Below are 19373 nucleotides of genomic sequence, written 5' to 3'. Positions count from 1 at the left end.
CCCCAGCTGTGGGCCCCGTGGCTAGAGCAAAAACTAGACTCTGCACCTGCTGTGGGCCATCAGAGTCAGTGGAGGCCAGAACCTGGGTGTAAGGAATCTCCGAATCAGCAGATGAGAAGGTCAACAGATGAGATGAGTGAGGAATTAAGGGGTGGGGGTGGTGGAATTGGGTAAGGTGTCCCCAACTGTCCCCAGGATCAGTCTCTTTTCCTTCAGCAGCCCCAGCCCCGATCTCCTCCAATTTCCAGCCTTTTACTCCAGTCCTTATGGAAAGTTCTTCCTGCACTTGACTCTCCATTAGTCCAGACCCCATGCAGGGATTTCCCTGGTCAGTGCCCTGTGAGGGGAGTCAGGAGTGGGTGATGTCAGCCACTGAGGAATCTCTGGGGTGATGGGGGAGACACACTCTGGCCACGAGGAGTCCTGGGCTGATGAGGGAAGGCACAGGGAGTCGGCAGACTTGAGTGGGCTCTGCCTCTTCTCCTGACTGCCTCGGGAGTGTGGGGCCTCTGTCCCCTTATTTCTGGGATGGGCATAATCTCAGCCAGGAATGGGTTGCCAGGTTGACCCAGGCCTGTCCCCTGGGGTCCCTCAACAAGGGGTGGCCTCCTTTCCCCTGCGTGCCTCCCCTTGATCTTGGAGGGCTGCTGATCAGATGAGGGAGCCGCCATGGGACTTTTTACCCTCAATGAGCGGCCAGCCTGAGACTGTTCTAAAAATGGCCCACAAAGGGGACACTGAGCTCTTGGCACTAACCGCTCAGCCACTCAGTAATGAACTGTGGCTCCTGCACACCTCAGTTTCCCCATGCTGAGAGGCACCCACACAGGCCACTGGCTGCTCCTGCTTCACATGCCCCCCTCTCACTGTGCCCAGCCAACGCCTCATCCTGCAGGAGTCAGCTGAAAGCTTCCTTCCCACAGGAAGCTTCTCCAATGCTCCCCAGGCTGGGTTAGAGCCCCCCTCTAGGTCCTCATGCCATTCCTTCATCCCTCTATCCCCATACACAGTCATCCATTCATCTAACAAACACTATGAGTGTTGAATATGGGCCAGGTTCTGAGCTAGGCCAGGGGACACGGCCCTGAGTAAGAGTAATCATAGCTGACACTCATTGCACTTACCCTGTGCCAAGCATCTCTCGTTTGTATTAGCTCATTTCATCCTTGCCCCAACCCTAGGAGGGAGAAACTGTGATGATCCACATTTTACAGTTGAGAAAGCTTGAGGCCCAAGGAGCTTAAGTAATTTGCCTAAATTCCCGTGACTTAGCCAGGACTTGGACCCAGGTAGTACACTCCTGTAACCACTGTACCATTCCAGCTCCCAACAGGGAGGGAGACAGACGCGTCCCCACCCTCCAGAGCTCACTGTCCTGGAGAAGACAATTACAGAACTAGGCAATTGCAGGCAATTACAGAATGAGGGGAGGGTACCCTGAGAGTACACAGAGGGGCTGCCCAGCCCAGGGGGCCAGAGAAGGCTTCTGAGGAAGTGATACCTACCCTAAGACCTGAAAGAGAGCAATCTGGTTTGTAGAAAAATCCTGTGGCTGGCTGTCTGGGGACAGACAGGAAATGGCAGGATTGGATGCAGGGACAGCTTTTTGACTGGTCTGTCACCCCACAAGTCTCTCATTCATTCAACGGCTATTTAAGGGCCAGGCAGGTCTTAAGGGCAGTGAGCAAAGCAGAAAAAATCTTGCCCTCCTGGCACTTACCCTCCAGGGAGGGGAAATAGGCAAGAAACAAAATGAATAAATATCTTATGCTATTTGACAATAACTGCTGGGGAGATGGGATGGGTTGCAACGTTAGACAGAAACACAGGAGGCCTCATCAAAAAGCTGGTATTTGTGGCCTGGTATGGTAGCTCACATTTGTAATCTCAGCACTTTGGGAGGCTGAGGTGTGCAGATCACTTGAGGCCAAGAGTTCGAGACCAGCCTGGCCAACAAAGCAAGACCCCATCTCTACTAAAAATACAAAAATTAGCCCAGCGTGGTGGCGCATGCCTATAATCCCAGCTACTTGGGAGGCTGAGACATGAGAATTGCTTGAACCCGGGAGGCGGAGGTCACAGTGAGCCGAGATCACGCCACTATACTCCAGCCTGGGCGACAGAGCGAGTCTGCCTCAAAAAACAAAACAAAACAAAACAAAACTGGCATTTGTGTAAATTTCTGAGAAGGTGAGGGAGTGAGTGAAGAAGTATATTTCTAGTGGAAAATAGCTCCAGGCAAGAGGAACAGCCGGGCCACAGGTTCTGAGGCAGGAGTGTGCCTGCCGCGTGATGGGTACGCTCTGACCTTGTTTTCACAGCACGACTCAGGCTCCAGGGAAGAGGCTGGCTGTAGGATCAGGGACACCAGCTGTGAGCCCTGCTGGGCCAGGCTGTAGTGCAAGTGAGCCACGGCGGTGACTGGGACCAGGATGGTGGGGTGAGATGAATGAGAAGTAGTTGGATTCTGGGTATATTTTAAGCCAGGACAAATTGCTGATAGATTAGATGTGAGGTCCGGCCTGCACCACAGACAGGGTGGAGTTGTCATTAACTGAGATGGGGAAAACTGAGGGGAACAGTTTTGGGGAAGAAGCTCAGGAGTCTGTTCTCATACATCCTTCTCATCCCCAGCAATAATAAAATAAATGTCCAGGCTGGGCACAGTAGTTCACACCTGTGATCCTAGCATTTTGGGAGGCTTAGGCAGGAGGATCCTTTGAGCCCAGGAGTTTGAAACCAGCCTGGGCAACATAGAAAGTCTTCGTCTCCACACACACACACAAAAAAAAAAAAAAAAAAAAAAATTTTAATTGGAACTGGTGGCTCATGCCTGTAATCCCAGCTACTTGGGAGGTTGAGGTAGGAGGATTGCTTGACCCCAGAAATTTTAGGCTGCAATGAACTATGGGCACCACTGCATTCCAGCCTGGGCACAAGAGGAAGACCCCATCTTTAAATATATAAAACAAATATAAATAAATAAATAAGCCAGGCATGGTGGCATGCACCTGTAGTCCCAGCTACTCAGGAGGCTGAGGTTGGAACGTCAGCGGGAGGATCTCTTGAGCCCAGGAGTTTGAGATCAGCCTAGGCAACATACAAGACTGTCTTTATTTTTTTAAGGATATATATATATATCTCCAACAAATACTTGTTGAATGAGTGAAGGAATGGAGGGATGGACAAAGCTGAGATGGCTAGAAAGCCAAGCCCAGATGGTTTGGGGTTTGGAAGAATACCTAATCCCGTTCTATTAATAGCTCTATGCGTCCCCCACCCCAGCCCTGGGCTCCCTGGCTGGCTCCTGCCGGTGCCCATATTTGTGCACATACTTAAGCCTTCTCCTACCTTCATCCCTGTGGAGGAAGCTCTCAGGCCAGCTGGAACCTGGACTTGTCTAGCCTGTGATTCACATGGTTGCCCTGGGGCTTGGATGGAGGAAGAGAAGGCAGGGGTCATCCTGGCAGGCAGGACTGAGGTCAGGGATCTGCCAGGGGCCTCCATCGGGCTTTTCAGTGCTCAAAAAAGCCACCAGGAGCCCCCATCCTATTCCTGGGCTCTGATCAATGGGACAGAAACGAACACTTTGGGCGATGGGAGTGAGCCAGAGCAGGAAGGAGAGGATAGCACTGAAGGGGAGGAGAGGGCCTGGCCTCGGGTGCAATGGAAGAGGCTTCCTGGAGGAGGCAGAGGACTTGTCTCTTACAGCACAGGGTCGAAGCAGGCATTTGTGTGAATTTGAGGACACAGATGCCTCTGGAGGCATCTTGGAGCTCTGAGCACTGCAGCTTGTGTCACAGCTGTGGTGGTGTCACAGCTGCCTGGAGGCTGCCTGGACATAGGGGTGCTTCCTGCCTGAAGCTCAGGTGTCATATTGGCTAGGCACCCAGGCAGAAAATGGGAACTAACAGTACCATGTTTCACCCGAAGCGTTTCCTCTCTGCACCCTCCTTGGCCTGCCTTCCTTCCCTCCCTCCCGCTTCAGGCTGGGCCTGAAATCTCCGGAAGGAATGGTTTTGGTCCTCAGAGGAAGGGACTCAGCACTGTGAGTGCTGTGGTTAAGAGCACAGCTCAAGTGCTCTCAACAAGCCGTGTGTTCCTGTGGAGTTGCTTCACCTCTCTGTGCTTCTGTTTCCTATCGGCAAAATGGGGATGCTAATAATAGCTCCTTCCCTGAAGGCTTGCTGGGAAGGAGATTAAAGAAATGAGGTAGTGAGTGTGTAGCATTCAGCACACCATGCCTGGTGTGGAGCAGGCGCCTAGCAAATGGCATCCTTTTGTCCCTCCTCAGACCTAGGGAGGTGAGGTGACTTGCCCAAGGGGTGCCGAGGTATCCATCTGGGTGGATCCAGACCAAGACTTGGGCTTCCCCCTCCCTGTTTCTCTTGCTGCACCTCCACCTCCATTCAGGAAGAAAGAAGATACTTGGACTCCAGGAAATGATCACCGTGGAAACCCATCTGCTGCTTCTTGTCTACGGCTGTTTGTTCCTGCAGCTCTGGGCTGCCTGAGTGTCTCACTGCAGAATTAGCAAGTGCGGAGGCTGGAGGTTTCCAGAGGCACTGAGGTCACAGCTCTCACTTGCTTGAGTCAGATAACCATAAGCCATGATGAATCCCAAGACTCTGCAATATCAGTCAACTCCAGCAGATGCTTCAGTCCGCCCCTGTAGACCCCCCACCCCCGCCAGGATGCAGAGCAGTTCCTGGACCCCACAGGGTGCAGGGCCAGGGAAGCCATCTGGGGGACCTGGGGATGGGGGTTGGGGAAAGCAGGTTCTAGCCTCTGCTCCTCTTTTAGGCATGGCTGTGTGACCTTGGACAAGTCACACCCTTTTCCTGGGCCTTCATTTTCTTTTTCATTTTTTAAAAATTTATTTTTTATTTTAAAATTTGTTTTCGAAACAGGGTCTTACTCTGTCACCCAGGCTGGAGCGTACAGGTGCAATCACAGCTCACGGCAGCCTCAAACTCCTGGGCTCAAGTGATCCTCTCACCTCGGCCTCTTAACACACCGGGACTACGATGTGAGCCACCAGAACTGGTCCCGGGTTTTTCTTTTCTTTTTTAAGACAAAGTCTCTCTGTGTCTCCCAGGCTGGGGTGCAGTGGCACGATCTCCAGTCACTGCAAACCTCCGCCTCCCAGATTCAAACGATTCTCCCACCTCAGCCTCCCGAGTAGCTGGGATTACAGGCACCCGCCACCAGGCCCGGCTAATTTTTGTATTTTTGGAAGAGACGGGGTTTTGCCATGTTGGCCAGGCTGGTCTTGAACACCTGACCTCAGGTGATCCGCTCGCCTCAGACTCCCAAAATGCTGGGATTAGAGGCATGAGCCACCGCGCGCAGCCTCGGGCTTTCGTTTTCTTATCATCAACCTAAAGTGGTAGCAGAACTAGGCTTTTCAGAGCAAAAAGATCTGAAATTCTTACTCAGAAGTAATCCTGACACAGCTTGGTAGGTCAATCCTTCCATTTCCCATCCTGTCAACATGACTTTGTTAAGGAAAATTTTGTAAAGCTTAGAAGTGAAGCAATGAGGAGCCTGTGTAGCCTTAATCCTCCCACTGGGGCATTGCATAACAAGCCCTCAAGTGTTGTAGGACTCCCTAAAGGGGAGTAACTTTGACCTTTTTTTTTTTTTTGGAGACAGGGTCTCGCTCTGTTGCCCAGGCTGGAGTGTGCAGTTGTGCGATCATGGCTCACTGCAGCCTTGACCTCTCAGGCTCAAGTGATCCTCCCACCTCAATCTCCTGAGTAGCCAGGACTACAAGCCCACACCACCACACCTGGCTAATTTTATTTTATTTTATTTTACTTTTGTAGTGACGAGGTCTTTCTCTATTGCCCAGGCTGGTCTCCAACTCCTAGGCCAAAGCCTCATCCTCCCAAAGTGTTGGGATTATAGGTATGAGCCACTGTGCCTGGCCTTGTTTGAGTTTTTACTCCCTATGTATTGGGGTCCAAACTTTTTTTGTTTTGTTTTGTTTTTGTTTTAGACGGAGTTTTGCTCTTGTCGCCCAGGCTGGAGTGCAATGGCGCGATCTCAGCTCACTGCAACTTCTGCCTCCCAGATTCAAGCAATTCTCCTGCCTCAGCCTCCCAAGTAGCTGAGATTACAGGCGCCCGCCATTATGCCTGGCTAATTTTTGTATTTTTAGTAGAGGTGGGGTTTCACCACATTGGCCAGGCTGGTCTCGAACTCCTGACCTCAAGCGATCCACCCACCTCGACCTCCCAAAGTGCTGGGATTTCAGGCATGAGCCACCGTGCCCAGCCTGGCCCAAACATTTAATAAGTCTGAGAACTATGGTGCTAATGTATAGAAAACAGATAAGTTATAAATGATTTTTGTCCAACAGTGATACAAATGACTTCTGACCAATAGAGATCACCCCTAAAGGTTCTAGTTCAAGCACTATAGAGCATTTCCCAATTTGGAATCTAGCAATCTTGTTCTGGCATTCCCTGTGCCTCCTCGACTCCTATCACTGGGTTCTCTGAACCAGCTCTGTCATTCTGAGATCTGGCTCATGAATTAGTGAAATTAACAACAGAGACTTGTGCTTACTGTGTATTTGTATGTTTTTTTTTTTTTTTTTTTACATTTAGAGGATTATAATTTGGGAGCTCACCGAGCCTCATTTTCCTCTTTTGTAAAATAGGGAATTCAAGGGAGAGGTTGAATATGTGCCAGGCACTACTGAGCTCTTTAGATCCAGAATTTCATTTAAGCCTCACAACAACACTGCCAGGGCAGATGGCTATTCCCCCGATTTTACAGATGAGGTTCAGAGAGGTGAAGTGATTGCCCCAAGGCCACACAGCCAGTGAGTAACAGCCTGGATCTGAGCTACTGCATCACAGGGGGCTGATTCCCTCCTCACAGGCTTACCGTGGGACTCGCTGGATGAGATAAAGGTGGAAAAGTGCTTGGCAAACTGTACAGGTAGATACACAAGTGATCATTGTAGTCAACCCGAGCCTACCTTGCCTTACCTTTCCCCTCATGCCACCTTGCCTAAGACCAAGTCTAACTCTAATTAATGTTGTCCCAGACCCAAATGGACCTCCACTGGGATGACACCAGCTTCAAGAGGCTACAGAAGAGAACTGAAGCCAGAAAATGAGACATAGGATTTATTTGAGGAGACTTACATACAGGGTGGTCCCATGGTGGCAAGCTGGACGGGAGAACCACAACTGCTTGCAAAAATAAATGCAGTTTATATAGCATCCTCGGCCAGGCATGGTGGCTCATGCCTGTAATCCCAGCATTTTGGGAGGCTAAGGTGGGTGGATCACGAGGTCAGGAGTTCGAGACCAGCCTGGCCAATATGGTGAAACCCCATCTCTACTAAAAACACAAAAATTTGCTGGGCGTGGTGGCAGGTGCCTGTAATCCCAGCTACTTTGGAAGCTGAGGCAGGAGAATTGTTTGAACCTGGGAGGCAGAGGTTGCAGTGAGCCAAGATTGTGCCATTGTACTCCAGCCTGGGTGGCAGGGCAAGACTCTGTCTCAAAACAAACACACACACACACACACACACACACACACACACATATATATGGTATCCTCACATAGCACCCTCCCTCAGCATTCTTCACGTGGCAGCTCTCGTTTCTTCAGTTATTGCTGTCAGGTGCATCAACCATACACCAGCCACCCCTAAACACCACCCAGGGTCTCTCCCTCTGGGAGGTGGGTCTCTGCTTCCTCTAGAGTGAGTTTCTGTTATCCAGAGAAAGCCAAGGGGGATTAAGGTGACCAGGTATCCCTGGTCCATCCCCTCACACACAGGACCTTGTTCATACCTCAAACTGCAGGTTGAGATTTTAGTCCTGGCCACTCCTTCGGGGGTTGTATTCCTGGGACAGGGGTCTGGGGAACATCCCATATTGCCGGGACAGGGGTCTGGGGACAAGTCAAGTGAAGTAAATTTCAAACCCTGATCCTGAAGTCATTCTATGCCATCCTCCTGAATGTCTCACCTGAATTGGACCCATTTGAAGGCTACAGAAGCCGTGCTCAGCCTCCCTCAAGTTAGTTTCTGGACCCTTCTAGAGCAGCCCACCTCCGAACACTTCAGCTCTGGGTAACAAGGGGTTAATGCAAGGAGCCAGCTTGGCAAATGTTTACCTAACAGGCAGGCTGCTGCCAACCCCAGGTAATTAACAGTCTGCTTTCCAAAGCTCAGACAGGAAGGTTTCTTTCTCCTCTCCTCCTTTTCCAGGGATGCCTCTTGGCAGAGTGAACGCAGCTTTCTGTTGGCTCTTTGAGAAGACGCCCAGCAGAGGTGGGAGCTGAGGGCAGGGATCAGGCCTGGAGGGAAGCAGGCCCAGAGCTGGGCACCAAGGAGGAGATGAAGGGGCCTTTGTCCCATTTCTCTCTGAGTCTTGGCCCCATCTTGGGAACCTGGCCCCAGACTGCCATTCTTGAGTATGTGATAATTGCTGCTATAATTGATGGAGCCCCTGCAAAGGCTGGGACCCTTACATACTTTGCCTCACTTAACTTTCACAACTACTAGAAGAGCAAGGCCCTCTTATCTCTGCTTTCAGATTAAGGAAGGGAGATACAGGACGATTAAATCACTTGTCTAGGCTGGGCTCAGTGGCTCATGCCTGTAATCCCAGCACTTTCAGAGGCCAAGACAGGCAGATCATGAGGTCAGGAGTTCGAGACCAGCCTGGCCAACGTGGTGAAACCCCGTCTCTACTAAAAAAAAAAAAAATTAACCAGGCCTGATGGCGGGCGCCTGTAATCCCAGCTACTCGAGAAGCTGAGGCAGGAATCGCTTGAACTCAGGAGGCGGAGGTTGCAGTGAGCAAAGATCACGCCATTGCATTCCAGTCTGGGCAACAAGAGTGAGACTCCATCTCAAAAAAAAAAAAAAAAAAAAAAAGAAATCACTTGTCTAGGGTCACCCAACCAGTGTGGGGTAAAGCCCATACTTGAACCACAGTCTTTCTGGCATGAGATCTGCTGGATTTTTTAAACTTTCCCTTATGGAAGAAAAAGCAGTGGATTTGTTCAGTACCTACTATGTACTGGACACTATGTTGGACACTTTATGTTTACCTCTAATCCTGGAGGTGTCATTTCCTTAAATTGCTTTAATAAGCTATTAGCATCAGAAGAGTGAGACAGTCACTTGAGCCCAGGAGTTTAAGACCAACCTGGGCAACATAGTGAGACCCCCTATTTCTAAAAAAAAAAAAAAAAAAAAAAAAAAAAAAGAACCAAAAAGAAAAACTAGCCTGGCATGGTGGCACGTACCTGTGGTCTCAGCTACTTGGAAGGCTGAGGTGGCAGAATCACTTGAGCCCGGGAAGTTGAGGCTGCAGCGAGCTGTGATTGTACCCTTGCACCCCAGCATGGGTGACAGAGCTAAACAAAAAAAAAGAAGAGTGAGATAGTGCAGTTCCTAACTAGGGGAGGAGGCATAAATGTGAATCTCAGAAATAAGAATAGAATGAGCCTCAAGTTGCTTCTTGTAATCTGAAAGGCTCCTTGTTGGATGGTCATCAGCCTCATCTCCAAACAAACCTTGAAACCAGCCTCGCTCCCACCTCCCCTGCCCTCACCCTAAGCTAAGCCACCCTTACTCACCGGGGATCATTGCATTGGTCTCTGGTCCCTGCTTTCCTCTCTTCTTACTAAAGTACTTTCTCCTTCCAGCAGCCAGAGGATCTTGGTAAAATATAAGCCCACTCCCTCCTTGGCTTTGACCCTGTATTAACCATGTCTTTTTATTGCCTGTATTTTAATGCTTTGTCACTGGGACCTTGCTGACCCTGGAAAGACTGCCCCTCCCAGAGCTAGCCAATTCCTAGCGACAGCAAGCAAAGGGCCCTGGAGTATGCCTTTCAAGTGCAAACCAACCAGTCAAGAGCCCACACCCCATGCCACCTCCTCTATTGGGCTCTCACACTCAGGGCAACGATTCTCCTGCCCTCATCACCCCAGAGCCAGGTACCAGACTACTAGGGGTATCCCCTATCCCCTGAGCTGACAGTATTCAAACTAGAAAATGCTAAGCCTGCTTACCCTGCCTTGCCCGTTCCTTTCCAAGGAACCTAGACAGAGTGGGGATGGGGTTTGGCTTCAGCTCACCCCCACTAAAGCATTCTTTCATACATTTGCTGATCATAAAACCTACACCGTTACCTCGCTGACACCATACCCACTAACCCTGAGGCTTTGTTTGGCCAAACAAAGAAAATCACCATTCTATATTGTTCTGTGCACTCATAATGTGTAACCATGCCTTTTACTTAAAGAAATCCAGGAACTGGCCTTAGGAGATCCAATGGTTGTGGAATATCTGATTTACAGGCTTGTTGCTGCTGGCCAGACCACCACCAGGTGGCCCATTACTCAAGAAAACCATCCAACCAGATGTGCTGACCTGCATCTCCTACCTCTCACACGTGTTGCCCAGCCCAGCCTGCATAACCTACCCACCATCGATTTCCATGCTTTGCCTAATAAAAAATCCCAGCCAGTTCTTTTCAGGGAGTCAGTCAGGGAATTCTCTCGGTCTCTTGTGCTGCCTCCCTTATGCCAAGGCATAAGCTCCAATGAAGCCTTGTCTGGTTAAACTCTTTTGGCCTCATGTCAATTTCTATTGCATTGGCAGCCCAAGGACCTGTGGTTGGTATCAAAACCACACTAAAGGCTTTTGCCCACCCGTTTTCCCCTCTGCCACCTGACAGACCCTGGTGTTTCCTCGTGTGTCTCCCATGGCATAGCATGGCCCCTTTGGGATCTGTGAGTGTAACAAACTTCTTCTTCTTCTTCTTTTTTTTTTTGAGACACTCTTTTTCTTTCTTTCTGTCTTTCTTTTTCGTTTTTTTGTTGTTGTTGTTGTTGAGACAGAGTCTCGCTCTGTCTCACCCAGGCTGGAGTGCAGTGGCGTGATCTCGACTCACTGCAACCTCCGCCTCCGGGGTTCAAGTGATTTTCCTTCCTCAGCCTCCCGAGTAGCTAGGATTACAGGCACCCACCACCATGCCCAGCTAATTTTTGTATTTTTAGTAGAGATGGAGTTTCACCATGTTGGCCAGGATAGTCTCTATCTCTTGACCTCATGATCCGCCCACCTCGGCCTCCCAAAGTGCTGGGATTATAGGCACGAGCCTATAATCTCTTCAATGGCAGTAATCTTGTGATATGCTGGCCTCACCATAAGCCAGTCCCTGATGGCTTCCATCATACTTAGAATAAAATCCAGACTTCTTTCCATGACCTAGAAGGCCCACCAAGCACTGGCCCCTCCCTGCCCTCCAGGCCCTTGCCTCTGCCTCTCTTCCTCGGGGCTCCAGCCTCACTGCCTTCTTGCTGCCCTCACACGCAGTGGAGCCTTGGGGGCCTTCCTCTGCTATTCCCTCTGCCTGGAACGTCTTCGCTCAGAGCTTAGCTGGGGTGGCTCCTTTCCCATGTCCAGGGCTCAGTTTACAGTCACCTTCTCAGCCAGGCCTTCCATGAACACTCACCGTCAAGCAACAATAACAGCCAACACTTCCTGGAGGTTTTCCATGGGCCAGGCACTATTTTATGTACTTTCTGTTTACTATTCACTCTTTGAATCCTCACAGCCCTCTAAGGTAGATATTGTTACACTTTCTATTTTGCAGACGAGGAAACTGAGGCTCGGAGAGGTTAAATAACATGACCAAAGTGTCACAGCTAACAGGCAGGAAAGCCGGGACTCAAACCCGGCGGCCTGTTTCCAGAGTCCACGCTTGGAACCACGGAGCTGTATTTCTCAACACAGAGTAAGCACACAATAAATACTAGCACATTGTTGTTTTATCAGAGACCATGTTTTACTCACCAATTTTCTTTCTCTTCTTTAAAAAAATAATATCTTGGCCAGGCGCGATGGCTCATGCCTGTAATCCCAGCACTTTGGGAGGCCGAGGCGGGCAGATCACAAGGTCAGGAGATCGAGACCATCCTGGCTAACATGGTGAAACCTCGTCTCTACTAAGAATACAAAAATTAGCCGGGCGTGGTGGCGGGCGCCTGTAGTCTCAGCTGCTCGGGAGGCTGAGGCAGGAGAATAGTGTGAACCCGGGAGGTAGAGCTTGCAGTGAGCTGAGATCACACCACTGCACTCTAGCCTGGGTGACAGAGCAAGACTCCGTATTAAAAAAAATATATGTGTGTGTGTGTGTGTGTGTGTGTATCTTGACTGTGGGACCCTAAGGGCAGTAGCCTGATGACTTTTTATTTATTTATTTATTTTGAGATGGAGTTTCACTCTTGTCGCCCAGGCTGGGGTGCAGTGGCACGATTTTGGCTCACTGCAACTTCTACCTCCTGGGTTCAAGTGATTCTCCTGCCTCAGCCTCCCAAGTAGCTGGGATTACAGGTATGCACCACAACACTCATCTAATTTTGTATTTTTAGTAGAGACAGGGTTTTACCATGTTGGCCAGGCTGGTCTCGAACTCCTGACCTCAGGTGATCCACCCGCCTTGGCCTCCCAAACTGCTGGGATTACAGGTGTAAGTCACCACCTGTGGCCGACATTATTTTTTATTTTATTTTATTATTATTATTATTATTTGGAGACAGAATCTCACTCTGTTGTCCAGGCTGGAGTGCAGTGGCACAGTCTTGGCTCACTGCAACCTCTGCCTCCTGGGTTCAAGCAATTCTCGTACCTTAGCCTCCCGAGTAGCGGGGACTACAGGCGCTCGCCAACACGCCCAGCTAATTTTTGTATTTTTAGTAGAGATAGTGTTTTGCAATGTTGGTCAGGGTGGTCTTGAACTCCTGACCTCAGGTGATCCACTCGCCTTGGCCTCCCAAAGTGCTGGGATTACAGGCATGAGCCACCGCTCTCAGCTCCATTATTTTTTAATGTAGAGGCTGGGTCTCACTCTGGTGCCCAGGCTGGAGTACCATAGCTATTCATAGTTGTGATCGTAGCTCACTCATCCTTGACCTCCTGGGCTGAAGCGATCCTCCCGCCTCAGCCTCCTGAATAGCCAGGATTAGAGGCACAGGCTGCCACCCTCTCCCCAGTGTTCTTTCATTGAGTTTGAATCCCTTCACACAAGTCATTCACTGTCCAGTTTGTCCCACCTGCTCCCTATTGTCTTAGGCCAATTTAACTGACTTGGTTGAACCTTGAAGGCATTTATGCCTCTTACTCAGCCCCTCATTCTTTTGTTGTTGTTGTTGTTGTTGTTTTTGAGGCAGACTTTTGCTCTGTCACCATGGCTGGAGTGCAATGGAGCAATCATGGCTCACTGCAGCCTCTACCTCCTGGGCTCAAGCGATCCTCCCACCTCAGCTTCTCGAGTAGCTGGGACTACAGACACGCACCACCACACGTGGCTAATTTTTTTTTTTTTTTTTTTTTTTTTTTTCAGTTTTGTAGAGCCGGGCTTGGCGGCTCACGCCTATAATCCCAGCACTTGGGAGGCTGAGGTGGGCGGATCACTTGAGGTCAGAAGTTTGAGACCAGCTTGGCCAACATGGTGAAACCCTGTCTCCACTAAAAATACAAAAATTATCCAGCTGTGGTGTGGTGGTGCATGCCCGTAGTCCCAGTTACTCAAGAGGCTGAGGCAGGAGAATCACTTGAACCCAGGAGGACATTGCACTCCAGCCTGAACAACAGAGTGAGACTCTGTTTAAAAAAAAAATTTCTGTAGAGACATGGTGTCACCATGTTACCTGGGCTGGCCCCTCATCTTTTAACCAATACCCACCGTGCCAGGTGCTGTGCTAGGCCCACAGAAATGAATAAGAAGGTACCCTCGCCCTCCAGGAGCCCACGGTCACATGCGGAGGCAGACCTGCACCCTGGTCACTTCATTGCAGGGTTATGTGTGCTGTCCTGGGGATGCCAACAAGTGTTAGAGAAGCACCTGGGAGTACAGAGCAATCAGCCAAGGAGGACATCCCAGAGAAAGTGACATCTCTACTGGGTTTGAAGGACGAGACAGGAAGCAGACAGGAGAAGGGCAGCATAAACAAATGCACGAAAGGGGTTGAGCGCTCTGGTGTCTAGGGACTGGCTGATCACGTCGGGTGTGAAATGTGTCTAGGAACAAGCCAGTCACATTGGGTGTGAAATGCATGGAGGTGGCTGAGTGCATGCATGTCAAGGGACCAGCTGATCATGTTGGGTGTGAAATGCGTGGAGGTGGCTGAGCACACGTGTGTTGAGGGACCGGCTGGTCACGTTGGATGTGAAGGGGGTGTGAATCTGCCTGGCTGAGGGAAATTGATCCAGATCTTGAATGGCTTCTGTAAGGCCTGCAACGTCTGTTGTAGAGGCTGCAAGCAATCCCAGAGGGATTTTATTTTATCTTATCTTATTTTGCCTGGCCTCAGTTCATTCTTTTTTTTTTTTTTTGAGATGGAGTCTCACTCTGTCACCCAGGCTGGAGTGCAATGGCACGATCTCGGCTCACTGCAACCTCCACCTCCTGTGTTTAAGCGATTCTCCTGCCTCAGCCTCCCGAGTAGCTGGGATTACAGGTAGGTGCCAACATGCCCGCCTAATTTTTTTGTATTTTTAGTAGAGATGGGGTTTCAGCACGTTGGCCAGGCTGGTCTCCAACTCCTGACCTCAGGTGATCTACCCACCTCAGCCTCCCAAAGTGCTGGGATTACAGGCATGAGCCACTGCACCCGGCCCTCAGTCAGTTCTTAGAACACACTCCATCACCTGGTTCCCAGAACTCAGACTGCACAATGGTGACTGCATCACTGGTCAGGGCTCACAGTTATTGCAGCAAAGGCCTCTCTATATCTCTCTCCCCTCCAGCCTCGCCAGCTGCCCCTCGCCCCTCCTGCCCTCATCCCGGGTCCCTGACCCCACTTTACCTGCCATGTTTGTATAATTTTCTCAGGCTCCCAGCAGGCATTGCCACCTACAATGGGATCTGAAGGAAAACACTCCCCTGGGGACCTAAGAATGCCCTACCCTACTACACATGCTGCACTCCATCTGTTGCCAGCCTTTCTGCCCTGCCCCTGTACCCAAAACCAGTGCTATGTCAGGCTAAGCAGTCTCCCTAGAAATTTTAAGCAGAGATTAGCACGATATTACTAGCAAGGTTTCCACCCCCACTCCCATTCTAACCCCATCCAATTTCTCCAAAGCTACTGAGAACTTGGCACTCACCAAATCAGCTTATGTTCTGCAGGCTGGCAAGCCTTTACTAGGCATTTGATAGGCTTGATGATAACAAGGCTGGGGGCCAGGAAGAGAACAGTAAGAGCAGGAATTCAGGCCTGCCTTGGCCTCTAGGCATCCCCAAACTGGCCCAGTTTCCAAGAATCATTTTTGATGAGAGATTCTCGGAAGCAGGATGCTGTTGAGGCCAAGTAAACTCCCAAAGGCCTGGAAGGAGCCAGAAAGCAGAAAGGGTAATGCTTCCCCCTCCCATGTGGGAGTGAGCAGGATGACCAGCTCCTTTCCTTGCAGGAAGCCCCCTCAACCTGGCTTCCTTCTGGGCTCCGTAGTCCCTTTTCCTCCCAGCCAGGGCTCTGGCAGCTGCTTTGGCAGATGCCCCCCATCTCTACACTTAGGCTTGGCAGACAGGGAATGTGACAGCAGCCTCAGAGAACCCAGTTTCCGTCCCTTCCCTCCAGCCAGGCATCAAGGTATGGTAGCAGAACAGGGAAATCCGAGTTCAATCCTGGTTTTGCCAGCCATTAACTGTAAGACCTTGGGTAAGTCACCTGGCCTCTGCGTACCTTGGTTTCCAAACCTGCAAACTGGGGGTGGAGCTACTGACCTCTCAGAATCATTGTGCCAGCTGAATGAGCTCAGGTGTGCCGAGCGCTTGGCACAAACACGTTCCTTCCCAGGGCTGGACACTGGCGTTTAGCATTCTTTGGGTGGAGTGGGGCCAGGGTGGTTATTGTCTGGACCACACAGAGTCAACCCATATTTTGGCAGAGAAGACAGCGCTTGCAAAGGTATGCAGGGGTGACAGGCCATGGCAGGGTTGGAGAACATTATGTTCCCAAGCAGTTTGCTGTCCCGGGAGCAAGGGGTGACCAAGAATGAGGAGGTGGGAGATAAGTCAAAAAAGATAGCTAGGGTCAGGACATGAAGGGCTTGAGCCAGACTAAAAAGCTTAGCTCCACATGTACCCCTCAAACTTAAAAGTTGGAAAGAATGTTATCCCAGCACTGTGGGAGGCCGAGGCGGGTGGATCACAAGGTCAGGAGATCGAGACCATCCTGACGAACACGGTGAAACCCCGTCTCCACTAAAAATACAAAAAAATAGCCAGGCGTGGTGGCGGGCACCTATAGTCCCAGCTACTTGGGAGGCTGAGGCAGGAGAATGGCGTGAACCCGGGAGGCGGAGCTTGCAGTAAGCCGAGATTGCACCACTGCATTCCAGCCTGGGCGACAGAGCGAGACTCCGTCTAAAAAAAAAAAAAAAAAAAAAAAAAAAGGGAAAGAAAAAACTACACATATATATATATATATATAAAATAAAAAAATAAAAGGCTTAGGCTCCATCTCAGGCTTGCTGTCATGGGGTACGCAGTGAGGATTGTGGAATGTGATCCAGGCAGACCTAGCTGCAAATTTCAGTTCTGCCACTAGGTTGGGTGGCCTCGGGCAAGTCACTTAGTCTTAGCTTGAATTCTCCCATCAGCAGATCCTGAGACTCAGGAGGTGCTGGAACTAAATTGCGGAGGTAATTTCAGGAAGCAGAAGTGGGGCATGGAGAAAGTAAGACCGGGAAGAGAAAAGGTAATAAAGGGTGCGTAAATGTGTGGGTTGCTGCCAGGAGCACCCGGGCGCAGTTCTGCTGGAGACCCTCTGAGAGACAGTGTGAAATCATCCTATTTGATGGGGACATCGCATGAGCCCAGGAGTTTGAGGCTGCAGTGAGCTCTGTTTGTGCCACTGCACTCCAGCCTGGGCGACAGAGCCAGACCCTGTTTCTTAATTTAAAGGGAAGGAAAGGGAAGTGAGGGGAAGGAAAGGAAAGGGAAGTGAGGGGAAGGGTAGGAAAGGGAGGGGAGGGGAAGGGGAGGGGAGAGGAGGGGAAGGGAAGGGGAGGGGAGAGGGGGGAGGGGAGGGGAAGGGGAAGGGGAGGAAAAAAAGAGAGAAAGGAAGAAAGGAAGGGAGGGAGGGAGGGAGGGAAAGAAAGAAAAACTCTTCTATGTGAAGATGAGGAGGTTGGGCATTTAGGCACCAACTCTCTTGATGGTTGAAAGTTGCCCTTGGGGTACATAACACTGCCTATTCCTCCTGGTTCATAAATACCTAAGAAAGCTCTCAGGCAAGGAAGCCAAGAGAAGCAGGCTTTTGTATGGCAGAGCCCTGAGCATGCTAAAAACTACCACACTGGCAAGGGAACTCAGAGAAGGGATGAGGGGCTATGAGGCAGGTGTCAACACTGCTGTTACCTCTTTGAACCTCTGTTTTCTCGTCTGAAAAATGCAAAGGATATGACATACTTCATAGGAAGATTACATGTAAAGTATTTGAAAGTTACCTAATGACACGGCTGACGCATAGGAGATAATCAATAAATGGTAGGTATGCTTGGGCTCAGCTCAGACGCCAGCTCCTCAGAGAATCCTTCCCTCCCACCCTATTGAGAGTAGCTCACTCCCTTCATTCTCCATCAAAGCAGCATCCTATTTCCTGTGGAGCATTTAACATAGTATGTAATTATCTTGGTTATGTGTGTGGTTGGGGTTTTTTGTTTTTGTTTTAGAGACAAGGTCTCACTCTGTCACCCAGGCTGCAATGCAGTGTCGCAATCATAGCTCACTATAGCTTCAAACTCCTAGGCTCAAATTGTCCTTCCACTTCCGCCTTGTAGTAGTTAGGACTACAGGCACGCACTACCACACCCAGCTATTTTATTTTTTAATTTTTTATAAGACAGGGTCTCACTATGTTGCCCAGGCCAGTCTCAAACTCCAGGCCTCAAGTGATCCACCTGCCTCAGCTTCTCAAAGTGCTGGGATTCCAGGCATGAGCCACTGCGCTCCACCTGTGTGTGTTTGTTGAAATCTGTCTCTCTTCACTAGAATGAAAGCACCATGTGAGCGGGGAATTGATCCCTCTTATTCACTGCTTTATATGCAGCGCCACGCAAAATGCCTGGGACATACTAAGTGCTCAATACTTTTTTTTTTTTTTTTTTTTTTTGATAAAGGGTCTCACTCTGTTGCCCAGGCTGGAATGCAGTGATGCTACCTCGGCTCACTGCAACCTCCACCTCCCAGGTTCAAGCAATTCTCCTGCCTTAACCTCCCTAGTAGCTGGGATTACAGGTGCCCACCACCGTGCCTGGCTAATTTTTGTATTTTTAGTAGAGACGGGGTTTCGCCATGTTGGCCAGGCTGGCCTTGAAATCCTGACCTCAACCCATCTGCCCGCCTCGGCCCCCCAAAGTACTTGGATTACAGGCGTGAGCCACCGCACCCGGACTCAATACATATTTTTTGAATGGAAAAATGATTACAGTAGCAAAGGAAAGAAGGACAGTTCCTGTTGTTGACCTTTGTTAAGCAATTCTTATTAACAAGATGTTAAAAAGGATTCATTTGAACTCCACCTGGTCCCAATGCTGATAAAGACAAGGTGTAGCTACATGCAGAACCAGACCTAAGTCAGTTTCTCCATCACTAGTGCATGGCCCACTGACGTGTAGGCTATAATGCAAGAAAGAGCTAAGAGTACTGGAGCAGTTTCCAGCTAAGGGCAAGGACATTTTGGGAACGCTTATTTGAAGACAGTGATTTGAAAAGAATAAAGCTATCGTATAATTTTGCCTCTTTGTCTCTTCCCACAGTCAGAGTTACTGAGAAACTAAAGTTTTAGCTCCAGAACCTCTTCTCAGGCCCTGGAAGAAGACCTAGCAATGTGTTCCCAGGTCATATGTTTTGCAAATTTTGAAAAATATGTTTTTAAATTGTCTTTCTTTTTTTTTTCTTTTTTTTTTTTTTTTTTTAGACAGATCTCACTCTGTCACCCAAGCTGGAGTGCAGGGGCGCGATCTCAGCTCAGTACAGCCTCCACCTCCCTAGTAGCTGGAACTGCAGGCATACGCCTCCACACCCAGCTAATTTTTGTATTTTTAGTAGAGATGGGGTTTCATCATGTTGGTCAGTTTGGTTTCAAACTCCTAACCTCAGGTGATCCACCCACCTCGGCCTCCCAAAGTGCTGGGATTACAGGCATGAGCCACCGCACCCGGCCTACAATTCTTTTTCTTAAAGAGAGCCCCCCAAAACTGTATAAGTTTCAAGCCCCAAAACCTGGATCCATCTCGGCCCCTCCCAAGTTCAAGCTGCTTAAGTAACCAGTGATCCATGTTTAGCTCATTAACCCTTGCAACAATTCCATAATATAAA

General features: G+C 49.7%; 2 protein-coding genes and 1 non-coding gene across 30 annotated transcripts in view; 1 reads left to right on the top strand and 2 right to left on the bottom strand.

Annotated features, from left to right (window-relative positions):
* ZNF593 (zinc finger protein 593) overlaps window positions 1-19373 on the bottom strand; it is a 391757-nt gene that overhangs the window by 154153 nt on the left and 218231 nt on the right. The gene's annotated exons all lie outside the window — the stretch shown is intronic.
* STMN1 (stathmin 1) overlaps window positions 1-19373 on the top strand; it is a 168416-nt gene that overhangs the window by 41002 nt on the left and 108041 nt on the right. Inside the window, exon 1 of one of the 22 annotated variants that reach the window (XM_050792959.1) lies at window positions 394-397. The exons of 20 other annotated variants lie outside the window; for them this stretch is intronic. The gene's annotated coding sequence lies outside the window, so the exon portion shown is untranslated. Of the gene's footprint in view, window positions 1-393; window positions 398-5960; window positions 5965-19373 lie in introns of those variants that run through there. One more of the 22 variants, XM_050792961.1, reaches the window with a different exon arrangement.
* Window positions 14664-14746, bottom strand: LOC126945285 (small Cajal body-specific RNA 18). Its single transcript, XR_007722392.1, has one exon. It is a non-coding gene; the product is annotated as a small Cajal body-specific RNA 18 (non-coding RNA).

The sequence above is a fragment of the Macaca thibetana genome, chromosome 1 (genome assembly GCF_024542745.1).
Source record: "Macaca thibetana thibetana isolate TM-01 chromosome 1, ASM2454274v1, whole genome shotgun sequence".
In the NCBI taxonomy this organism is placed as follows: Eukaryota; Metazoa; Chordata; class Mammalia; order Primates; family Cercopithecidae; genus Macaca; species Macaca thibetana.
Note: the sequence above shows the minus strand (reverse complement) of the source record. Positions and strands in the feature narration are given on the sequence as shown.